Here is an 11658-nt window from a genome sequence, read left to right as displayed (position 1 = left end):
TGTATAATGGTCGCAATAGGTAAAAATGACTTTAATGTATTCAGCCTGCTTGCAGCCGTGCAAATATTAATTTAAGTACAATAAAAATATTAAATCGCTATGCATTCAAAACATAAACCATTATAAAATCAACAACATTAAAATTTACATGTGCATAAATTTAATTTCGTGTCAAGTTAACCTGACTAAATTTAAATTTGAAAATGTCAAAATATTATATTATCAAATAGTTATATCATTGGAGGAGCTCGGTGGCGCAGCGGTTAACGCGCTCGGTCTGCGATCGTTGAAGTTAAGCAACTTTCGCAAAGGCCGGTTATAGGATGGGTGACCACAAAAAAAGTTTTCATCTCGAGCTCCTCCGTGCTTCGGAAGGCACGTTAAACCGTTGGTCACGGCTGCATTAGGAGTCGTTAATAACCATCAATCCGCACTGGGCCCGCGTGATGGTTTAAGACCCGATCTCCCTATCCGTCCATAGGGAAGGCCCGTGCCCCAGTAATGGGGACGTTAAAGAAAGAAAGAAAGAAAGAAAGAAAGTATTTATTATTAGAGGACACCACAGTAACAATACAAACACAGTAGGGAAAAAAAATATTACACAGAATCACAATTATTAACAAAAACGTAAAAGAAACAGAAAAATAATAATAAAATACAAAATATTGGTCGTACAGTCATGTGGCGGTGGTGGACGTCCTCAATAAATGGACCTCGCTCAGCATAAGCCGCGGCGTGAGCCACGACGCTGGTATTCTGCGGGCCCAGACGAGTGAGGCATGGACATCGTGTTCCATACTTATTTATAAATTTTTGTTACATAAGTTCGTACATAAATAACATAAAAAAAATAAAAATAATACTTAAATATATTACAAGTGTTCATAAACAAATATACATAGGTACTTAATTATAATTAATGGGTTGATGATGATGATGATGAGTTATATAATTATCTTTATATTCTAAATAATCTTTTGACTACCGAGTCCAGAAATCTCGGCCTTAGGAGTGCACGGGGTGTTAGTGACACCGCACTATGGATCGAAAAATGGCTTTCATAGACATAGGGATTTCAAATTTTAAGTGGTGGTTTTTTTGCTGGATATAGCTTCTATTACCTATTACTATATAGGAAAATGATACCCGAGTTGATTCTGAGCAAAAGCGAATGAATTATATTTTTTTTACGAAAAATTTATATGGAGCTACTATGAAAAATCCTATTATCTCGAGAACGGCAAAAAAACCGTAATATCCTGACAGATGGTTATCTTACTAATTATTTATGATTATAGATAATCGGATTTTTCATAGTAGCTCTATACAAATTTTTCGTAAAAAAAATTATAATTCATCCGCTTTTGCACAGAATCAACTCGGGTATCATTTTCCTATATAGTAATAGGTAATAGAAGCTATATCCAGCAAAAAAACCGCCACTTAAAATTTGAAATCCCTATGTCTATGAGAGCCATTTTTCGATCCATAGTGCACCGTAACGAATACTGAGGGTGATGATTCAGACCATGATTCTGAGTTAATATCCAGTGGAATTTTTCGTTAGCGCCATCTATATTTTTTTTGGTGAACGTAGCCTGGAAAGTCGCTCATTATTATCTTCTGATTGACTCTCCCGTGAACCTTATGACACTTGAAATATCTTCATAATTTCCAAGTGGCCCTTATAAACGTCACCTGGGACAGCCCTCGAAGAATAAGCAGAGGTTTTTTATTATTAAAGAAGTATTGACATAACCTTCTGACAAAGATTGATTCGAATAATTTTAATGGATTTATTGGTTCAAATAAATTATACTACCTACGATCAACCACTTTGCTTAATTTTTCAACCCTTTCAATTTTTATAAGGGTACTTAATAATGATTAATTTTTTCAAAGAATATCCATCAATCAATCTAATTTGTTTAGATATCATAAGGAAAATGTCAGAGCTTTTAAAGAATCTTTTGAATATGTCAATATCATTAAAAATTCTAAATTTAAAAATTCGAACGAACTTATCATTCGATTAAAATTATTGCAGCTTCTAACCTGTACAGCCGGGGAAAAGAAGCTGCAAGAAAAACCACGGCACAGGGGTCTAGACGTTCTTTAAAACAAAAAACATAATAATACTTATTGTCTTATTTCGTAATTTGGCTGCCTAATATCAGTTCTCAGACGGTTAAACCCATGCATTCATAACTTCTAAACAGTCATTAATCTTAAAATAATCTTTTTCAAAGTTTCTGTTTAATTTTGTCTTAAAACTGTTCAAAGGTAAATTCTGAATATCAATGGGAATCTTATTGTTAAAACGTACTTATACATTACTTAAGATAATTATTCTGTTAGCTAAGGAAAATAAAACAAAACATTCTAAACAAACATCGTGAGGAAACCCACATTCCCGAGACATAATTTTTTCGTAACTTGTGTTGGGCTGGTTTTCCCTTCGCGGGTTGGAATGTCAGGCAGGCAGTCGCTTCTGTAAAAATTCGGATTTTCAGGTTTGGTTGAGAAACGAGATAACGCTAGCACTGACCTCCTCTTTGCCAATAACTGAGGGTATGGAGCATACTACATTAGGTCGCACTACTGCCGGTTGATGAAAATATTTTGATTTGAAGTCAATTCTTCTTCTATCGTGTGGATTGTGAGGTGAAATATCGTGTGATGCTCTGTCGCGGAGCCACCACCTCCAATTCAGTTGAAAACGATATAGATTACTGTACGTACCATGTACATAGTGTACGTGAAAAGATTTTATGTGTACGTGCTATAATTAGAAAGAAAACAACAAATTAAAGTGGCTTCGCTGGAGAGCATACTCCCCAGCGGAGCCACTCAGTTTGCATACTTCGAGATGTTTTCTTCCTGTAAATTGTAGTATAGTTTAATGTACGTACTACGTACATAGTGTACGTGAAAAGATTTTATGTGTACGTGCTATAATTAGAAAGAAAACAACAAATTAAAGTGGCTTCGCTGGAGAGCATACTCCCCAGCGGAGCCACTCAGTTTGCATACTTCGAGATGTTTTCTTCCTGTAAATTGTAATATAGTTTGATGTACGTACTACGTACATAGTGTACGTGAAAAGATTTTATGTGTACGTGCTATAATTAGAAAGAAAACAACAAATTAAAGTGTATATGACGGCATGAACAAAACGTGAAGCGCTGAAGATTTTAAGAAACAATCTCCTTGCGAGAACTTTTTATCTATGCACAAACTACTAAGAGAACCTATTTCAGACGAACGTCTCTCATACAAAACAAAGAGCCTCAGAATTTAGAGTATGACACTTGATTTGACATATAAAATTATATTGCCAAACGCAAAGGAGATCATCGGCTCTCCATACTTTGGCCGGCCCAAATTTGAAAGTGCCGGCCAGAGAAAAAAAATGTGTCGAACCTTTCGAGTAGATTGCTCTGAACATTTTTTGCTATGACACTAAACGTGTATAACCATTAGTTTGGCTTTAATTGGATTTTAAAAATCACGATTTTTCATACATTTTGTAAAAAAAATATTATGTCCGTTGGGAAAAAAAGGGATACAGGCGTATTACAAAGGACCGTTAGAACATTTATTAGTATGGCGCCAAAATTCTATGACCATTATTTTGACTTTTATTGGACTTTCCGTTTTGGTTAATATGTTAAAATGCCGGTAATCGATAAAAATACGTCGAATCTGTCTAATAGTTGCTTCTCAATATTTTTTAATATGACACCAAACATCTATGACCATTATTTTGACTTTTATTGGAATTTACGTTTTAGTTCAAATGTGAAAAGTGCCGACCAGCAAAAATACCATGTAGAGAGTATCGAGTAGATGCCTATTAACATTTTTTTCTATAGCACCAAACGTGTACAATCATTAGTTTGGCTTTTAGTTTATTTTAAAAATCTTGATTTCTTATTTATTTTGTTTAAAAATAAAGTGCTTTGGAAAAAAATGCGGTACGGCGGATTACAAAGGACCTTTAGAACATTTAATAATCTGGCGCGAAACATTTTTGACCATTATTATGACTTTTATTCGTCTCTCTTTCCGTTTTGGTTCAAATGGGAAAATGTCAGCCAGCGAAACAAAATAAGTCAAATCTTTTGGTAAATTACTTGAAACGTATTTTTTACTATATTACCAAATGTAGACTTTGGCGTTTATTGGACTTTTAAAAAAATCTTTTTTTATATACTTACATTTTAACAATGACAACAAGCAGAGCTTTCCCAATGACTAGTTATTAGTCAGATAAATACTTTGTGTTATTGTTTTGTGTGTTGTTAGGTGAACTTCTATATTAATAATATCTGATTTTAGATACGACGTTGGCTGTAGTTTTTGCATTGGACTCAACGTTACGGCCTAAGTTTAGGTTGAATTATGGTATTGATTCATCTTGATCGTAGATGGTTACCACCCTCCAAAGATAAGCTTGCCATCTAGTGACGAAACTCGTATTTTGGCATGACGTCTGAAGAAGCTGTTAGGGAAGACAGGAGTCGGGCAGTTATACTTTGCATGTATGCCGATCACAATCTCATTGTGCTACTCGGCCGATATAGCACAGTACCTCATATTTCTTAAAAAAAAAAATAAGCTTCTAAAGCGTGTATCACCATCAGGTGAGATTTTGGTCAAACGAAAACCTATTTTTGATTTATAAAAATGTGTCCAATGACGACCACAATATTACGCCTTTACCTGCATTATCACCAGATAAAACTTTTTTCGCCAAAGTGTAGGTATCTATGAAAACTCCAGATTTTGGAGAAATCTAATTGAGTTCAAAATAGTGGTCATAGACGTTTAATGTCATAGTAATAAACATTCTGACGATCCTTTAAATAACGCGCCTGTCATATTTTATTTTATAACAAAATAAATCAAAAATCGAGGTTTTAAAAATCCAACAACAGCCAAACTAATGGTCATACACGTTTATTGTCATAGTGAACAATGTTTACAGGTATCTTCTCGATAGTTTTGCCATGTGTTTTTGCTGACCGGCACTTTTCACATAGAAACTAAAACGTAAAGTCCAATAAAAGCCAAAATAATGGTCATAGACGTTTGGTGCCATAATAATAAATGGTCAAATGGATAAGTTTTAACGGGATATACCAATATTGTTTCTTGGCCGGCACTTCACATTTTCACCAAAATGTATGAAAAATACAAGTTTTTTTTTAATTCGAATAAAACCGAAAATATTGACGCTACAGCTTTGGCGCCATAGTAATAAATGCTCAGACGGATAAGTTCTAAGGATATATACCATTTTTGTTAATTGGCCGGCACTTTACATTTTCACCAAAAATGTATGAAAAATACAGTTCTTTTAATTCGAATAAAACCGAAGATATTGACTCTACAGCTTTGGTGCCATAGTAATAAATACTCAGACGGATAAGATCTAACGGAATATATCAAAATTATTTTTTGGCCGGCACTTTGACTTCTGGGCCGAAATCCGATGATCTCCTTTCACATCCAGATAGGCAATTTCACAAAATCCAAAATCAATCATTGTTTCATTGTACTTTTATAAATGTAAGTGATCGAGTGAAATTTGCGTTGAATAAATTCCGTACTTAGCCTCTCAACTAGAAAACTGTGATATCCATACAGTATGAGTGTAAGATAAGTAAGCGAAAAGACGAAAAGACGCTATATTTCACCAGTTTCCTAAAAGTGAGCTAGGAAGAACTCTAGAAGTGCAGAAGTTACAGTGTTTGTGTGATGACAATTTGCGAAGGCTTAGGACTACTGGGAACAATTGTGTTTGCCATGCGGATTGCACAAAGACATTTTTATTAAAAACTTTCCGGGTCCCTCAAGATTAGCAGTGTTATTATAAACAAAATATTAAAGGGTACAGATGTCTCTAGTTTAGAGAGTTTAGAGGAAAGTTTGCCATTAATGCAAAAAGGCATATTTAAAATAATAATAATAAAGCTCTATTTCAGAAAAAAATCCATAAAATATAAAACAAAATTAAAAAATAAAATGTTATACAAGTAAACTGCAGTCTTTTTTTTATAAACCTTGTCTTCAAAATTTAAAGTAATCTAAATAATTTAAAGCTATCACTACTGCCACGCCGTGCCATATCATTACTATGGCAACCCCACAATTATTTTTGCGTGTGGCAATATAATTTTATATGTCAAATCAAGTGTCATACTCTAAATTCTGAGGCTCTTTGTTTTGTATGAGAGACGTTCGTCTGAAATAGGTTCTCTTAGTAGTTTGTGCATAGATAAAAAGTTCTCGCAAGGAGATTGTTTCTTAAAATCTTCAGCGCTTCACGTTTTGTTCATGCCGTCATATACACTTTAATTTGTTGTTTTCTTTCTAATTATAGCACGTACACATAAAATCTTTTCACGTACACTATGTACGTAGTACGTACATCAAACTATACTACAATTTACAGGAAGAAAACATCTCGAAGTATGCAAACTGAGTGGCTCCGCTGGGGAGTATGCTCTCCAGCGAAGCCACTTTAATTTGTTGTTTTCTTTCTAATTATAGCACGTACACATAAAATTTTTCACGTACACTATGTACGTAGTACGTACATCAAACTATACTACAATTTACAGGAAGAAAACATCTCGAAGTATGCAAACTGAGTGGCTCCGCTGGGGAGTATGCTCTCCAGCGAAGCCACTTTAATTTGTTGTTTTCTTTCTAATTATAGCACGTACACATAAAATCTTTTCACGTACACTATGTACGTAGTACGTACATTAAACTATACTACAATTTACAGGAAGAAAACATCTCGAAGTATGCAAACTGAGTGGCTCCGCTGGGGAGTATGCTCTCCAGCGAAGCCACTTTAATTTGTTGTTTTCTTTCTAATTATAGCACGTACACATAAAATCTTTTCACGTACACTATGTACATGGTACGTACAGTAATCTATATCGTTTTCAACTGAATTGGAGGTGGTGGCTCCGCGACAGAGCATCACACGAAATATCAACCTCATCAACCCTGGTATCAGGGTTATTATTGACCCGCCAAAGGCCCCAGACGCGGCTCATCTAACGAGTACTTACTTACATCAGTATGTAGTAACCAGAACCAACGGCTTAACGTGCCTTCCGAAGCACGATCATCTTACTTTCGGACAATCAGGTGATCAGCCTGTAATGTCCTAATCAAACTAGGGATCACAAAGTGAATTTTGTGATACGTCCCCACCGGGATTCGAACCCGGAACCTCCGGATCGTGACCCCACGCTCAACCATTGGACCACGGAGGCCGTTAAGTCAATAAAGACCAGAGTCAATCACAGTGTTTTTGAGAACTAATACTTTTCAACCATCGCATTATTGACGCGATTACTAGAATTTACGACGTATATCAAATGTAATTAAGAACAAAGTACTTTAAATAACATTTTCACTTGTATAACGTACTTATATACGTAATTCCGCACCCGTTACGGGAAACTTTTGACAGACACACGCATTTACACGAGAAATTCTTACAACTCCGAAACTTCAACTTTTAACTGCCAAACAAAAGATGCTGAGTTAAGAAATGTTCAGAGTTGCATACGTGGCGTACACGGATATTACTTTTGTGTTGCTAGATAAGAGCCGTGGTAATCCAGTTGGAAGAACGCTTTACTCTCACTGTTAAGTCGCAGGTTCGAATCTCAATAGGTACGGGCCTGAAACAATGATTTTCGAAATCATGTTTGGATCATAAATGACTCTCACATGCTCAAATATGAAGGGAAACATCGCGAGGAAACCCACATTCCCGTGAAATGCATTTCGGAAGTATGTGACCTAATCTGTATTAGGCTGGTTTTACTCTTCGGGTTGGAAGGTCTGACAGGCAGTCGCTTCTGTAAAAAATCGGACCTGTCAAATCTGCAGGTTGGATAAGCGGACCCCGTAAGAAAAGGGATAGCGCTAGGGAGATGATGATGAAGAGCCTCCTTTTGCCAATCGCTGAGGGTAAGGAGCAAACTCCACCAGATCACACCACTGCAAGTATTACTCGAAGATTTATAATGCGGGAGTGAGTTGTAGAGTTGAAAGAGGAAGGCCTAGGCGTACATACCGCCATCAGATCCAGGATGTTTTAAAGAAAGGCCAGGTTAACCCTTTCACGGACAGACACCATGGGTCATTGATGGTACATAATAGGTAGTATGACGCCTTGGAATCGGAACGTCCATAGACGTTCTGTCCTTGAAAGTGTTAAGAGTACTCTGAACCGGCGAGCATGCATGAAGTATTTGATGAGAGTGAAGGAAGCGAAGGTGGTGTGCACAAGACGACGATACGACAGTAAATATTGCAGACGAGTCGAGTGCAAACTTGTGTGGGTCGCGTTTCACGTTCACTTGGCCTTTGCAATCTCTTTCTTCTATTCTATATTTCTCTATTCCAAGTATCTATGCAACCAGTTAAAAATATTCGCTATTTGGCAAGAACGCGAAGCACCGTCTCTAGCACATATTAAGCTCGTTATTTGAGAATGGCACTCGGCAGGTGTAGGTAGTTAATAAACTCTGAAACTTGCTTGTCACAGCCGTGCAATATAATTAATAGAGTTCACATACCTTCGTTCATACTCTAGAACGCGTCGGTTTGTTCTACTTTGGAGGTTTGACTAACATCAAATTCTAAGCATTACTACATAGTATAAAACAAAGTCGCTTTTTCTGTCCCTTCATCCCTATGTACGCTTAAATCTTTAAAACTACGCAACGGATTTTGATGCGGTTTTTTTTAATAGATAGAGTGATTCAAGAGGAAGGTTTATATGTATAATAACATCCATGAAATAGTGAAGAAATACTTTTATTTTTGAGGTTTTAATGTGATGTCGTAAATAATTTCATTTTTTCCTCAGCATTGCACCCGAGCGAAGTCGGGGCGGGTCGCTAGTAATATTATAATTGGGTAGTATTCGAGGACAAAGATAAATTATGAAATTGTAATTACTAAATAAAGACAAATCTAAAATTAACGAAAAACAATACAATACAAATATACTTTAGAGAGATACAGTAGAAATCAACGACTTAAAGTGCCTTCCATAGCACGGAATCCATCATTTCAGAGGACACGATCCTTCACGTTTCTATTAGCAAGACACAAATCAAGCCGATCTAAATAGAATCCATCAGTTCGCACGAGAAATGACAAACTTTCCAAAACGTCAGCAAATAGGCATTTGTTGACGAACCCCAAGTTTGTTCGATCGATAACGAGATACGTCAGGAGAGAGAAGTTTGTATCGACAGTGAACTGACGCAAGTTGGGACAGAACTGTTACTGAAATCAAAGTAAGTTGATTATTGTATAACGCGATGTTCAATTTTGGAACCGACTCTGTATTAGGCTGAGCTGTAGGCCATCTACGGGGTCCGCAGGTGGCGGATAGTGGAACGGCCATCAGATGATATGATGGTTAGCTGCGAATATAAAAATAAGCAGTCCTCGACCAAACAGCGACAGGATTAGCAGAACGTAGTGGGTAGCTCAATGGGACGGGCTAACCTACAAAATGCTACTTAGGTTCTATGACGTAGCGAGTAGGCGCCGCTACTTCAAAAGCGCACCCCTGATGCCGGGCAGCAGCGTTCACTGTGTACGTAAATTATAATTTCTGTTTAGTAAAAAAGTGAACCTAGAAGGACGTACATTGAGCAAATTGGAGGTATCCTTAGAAAATTCTTGAAAATACGGCGTGCGTGTGAATGTGAAGGAAGTAAGAGAAGTGTATCAGGATCGAAGTAAATGGAATTCCATAGTCTCTGCTTACCCCAGTGTGAAATAGGCGTCACGATTTTATATATATATATATATATATATATATATATATATATATATATATATATATATATATATATATATATATATATATATATATATGTCAGTAAAAACCACTACCCACACCTCACCGAGCTTTCAGTGTCTGTTGTATTGTGTCTGTGTGTGTGTGTGTGTATATGAGACAAACAGCAAACCCCCCCTTCCTGCTCTCTTGCCGCTCAAAGGTACTCGCACCCCAAACAAGCATGCTAATCCCAAAATAACTTGTCGACAAAACCACCCCGCGACTAAGTTTCAATTAACCCACCCCCTTGCCTGTTTCACAGCTTTACCTAAGCCTAAGATTTCGTTAACGTTTGTATTACGAAGTACCTTTACACTCAGCGTTCTTGCTTATGTTTATTTTGGGGATTTTCTTTTTCTAATAAGGTTGATAATCAGCCTCTGGTGTCAGTTCTTTACCGAATGCGGCGAAACAAAAGTACTGTTACTGGTATGTGTTTGATCGCTATGTATGCATGTTCAAAATCATCATATCCATCTTAGGAATTCGTATCAACAGAAACTGCAAATTGTCTTTGATTGCTTGTGGGTCTATTCACCTTATTTGAGATTACTGGTGTGAGTTTATAATGTAAGTATAACTTTAACTAAAGTTGCCAGATAATAAGCATTTTTGAATAAGTAGATTGGAGGATATATTTCGAAAGGTACAGGTTAGCGCTTTTTTGAAAAACAGGGTGGGACTTTTGTTAACAAAACCTCGCAATAGATAAAAAAAAAAAAAAAAAAAAATAAAAAAAAAATCTTTATTCGTTTTAGACAATATTTTCTTTTAAATGCTAGTTGACCCAAGCCCCCCTTTAAACTGGGAAAGTCTGTGTTAGGAGGCTTGGCTCTTCCTTATCTTAACTTACTTAATTAGTGACTTATTATACCAAATATGTATGTATTATATCTATGTCTTTCCTTAATGTATATTTTTATCATTGTTTTATATTTTTATTTCTGTACTTAGGAGTGCAGATGGATGTGTGTGTGTGTGTGTGTGCATGTAGGCAATGTGTGCAGTGCATGCATACGTGTGCGCGCTTATGTATATTTACAATAAAATTAAAATAAAATTTACAATAAAATTAAAAATTATTTAAAAATAAATAAAAATTAAAAATTAAAAATTATTAGATAAGCTAGGCCGACCTGGACATCTTTAAATAGACTCCGCACACAGGTTAGCCGAAGTGAAGATACCCTGTCCTGGTGGGGTTTTCTCAACGGATTGGACCTGAGCTGCGTGTATGGTGTTACGTCACAGACTATGGCTCATCTAACACCTTGCCCCGCGTGCCCTGATACCTGTACGCGAGAGGAGCTGATGAATGCCACCGAAAATCTGAATGCCATCGAAACGACAAGAAGAAGAATAGATAAGCGAGTTTCAATACAGGTAAAAGATTGTGGGCTCAATTTTTATCAGAATTGAAATTAATTGAAAACAAAACCGAGGTATTGCTGAAGAAAATCAAATCAAGATGTGATATTTCAAAGAGGCGCTTACGTAGTTTTTATTAGTCTTTATAATGTGACGACGTAGAAAAATGAACGGGCATAGCAAAGGTATCATCACTAATTAAAGAGCCGCGCTCCTGTCGTAGTAGCATTCTTTTTTTTTTTTTTTGACGTGACATAAGTCAAGTCATGTAGATTTGCCGCAGATGGCATTAACTACTTGGCCGGACAAATGGGGAGCGCTGAAGGGTCTCACCTGGTACAACGTTTAAGACAACAGGCCTGAGGGTGCCCAGTTGGGCGCGAACCTGGGCT

The sequence above is a fragment of the Pectinophora gossypiella genome, chromosome 15 (assembly GCF_024362695.1).
Source record: "Pectinophora gossypiella chromosome 15, ilPecGoss1.1, whole genome shotgun sequence".
NCBI lineage: Eukaryota > Metazoa > Arthropoda > Insecta > Lepidoptera > Gelechiidae > Pectinophora > Pectinophora gossypiella.
Note: the sequence above shows the minus strand (reverse complement) of the source record.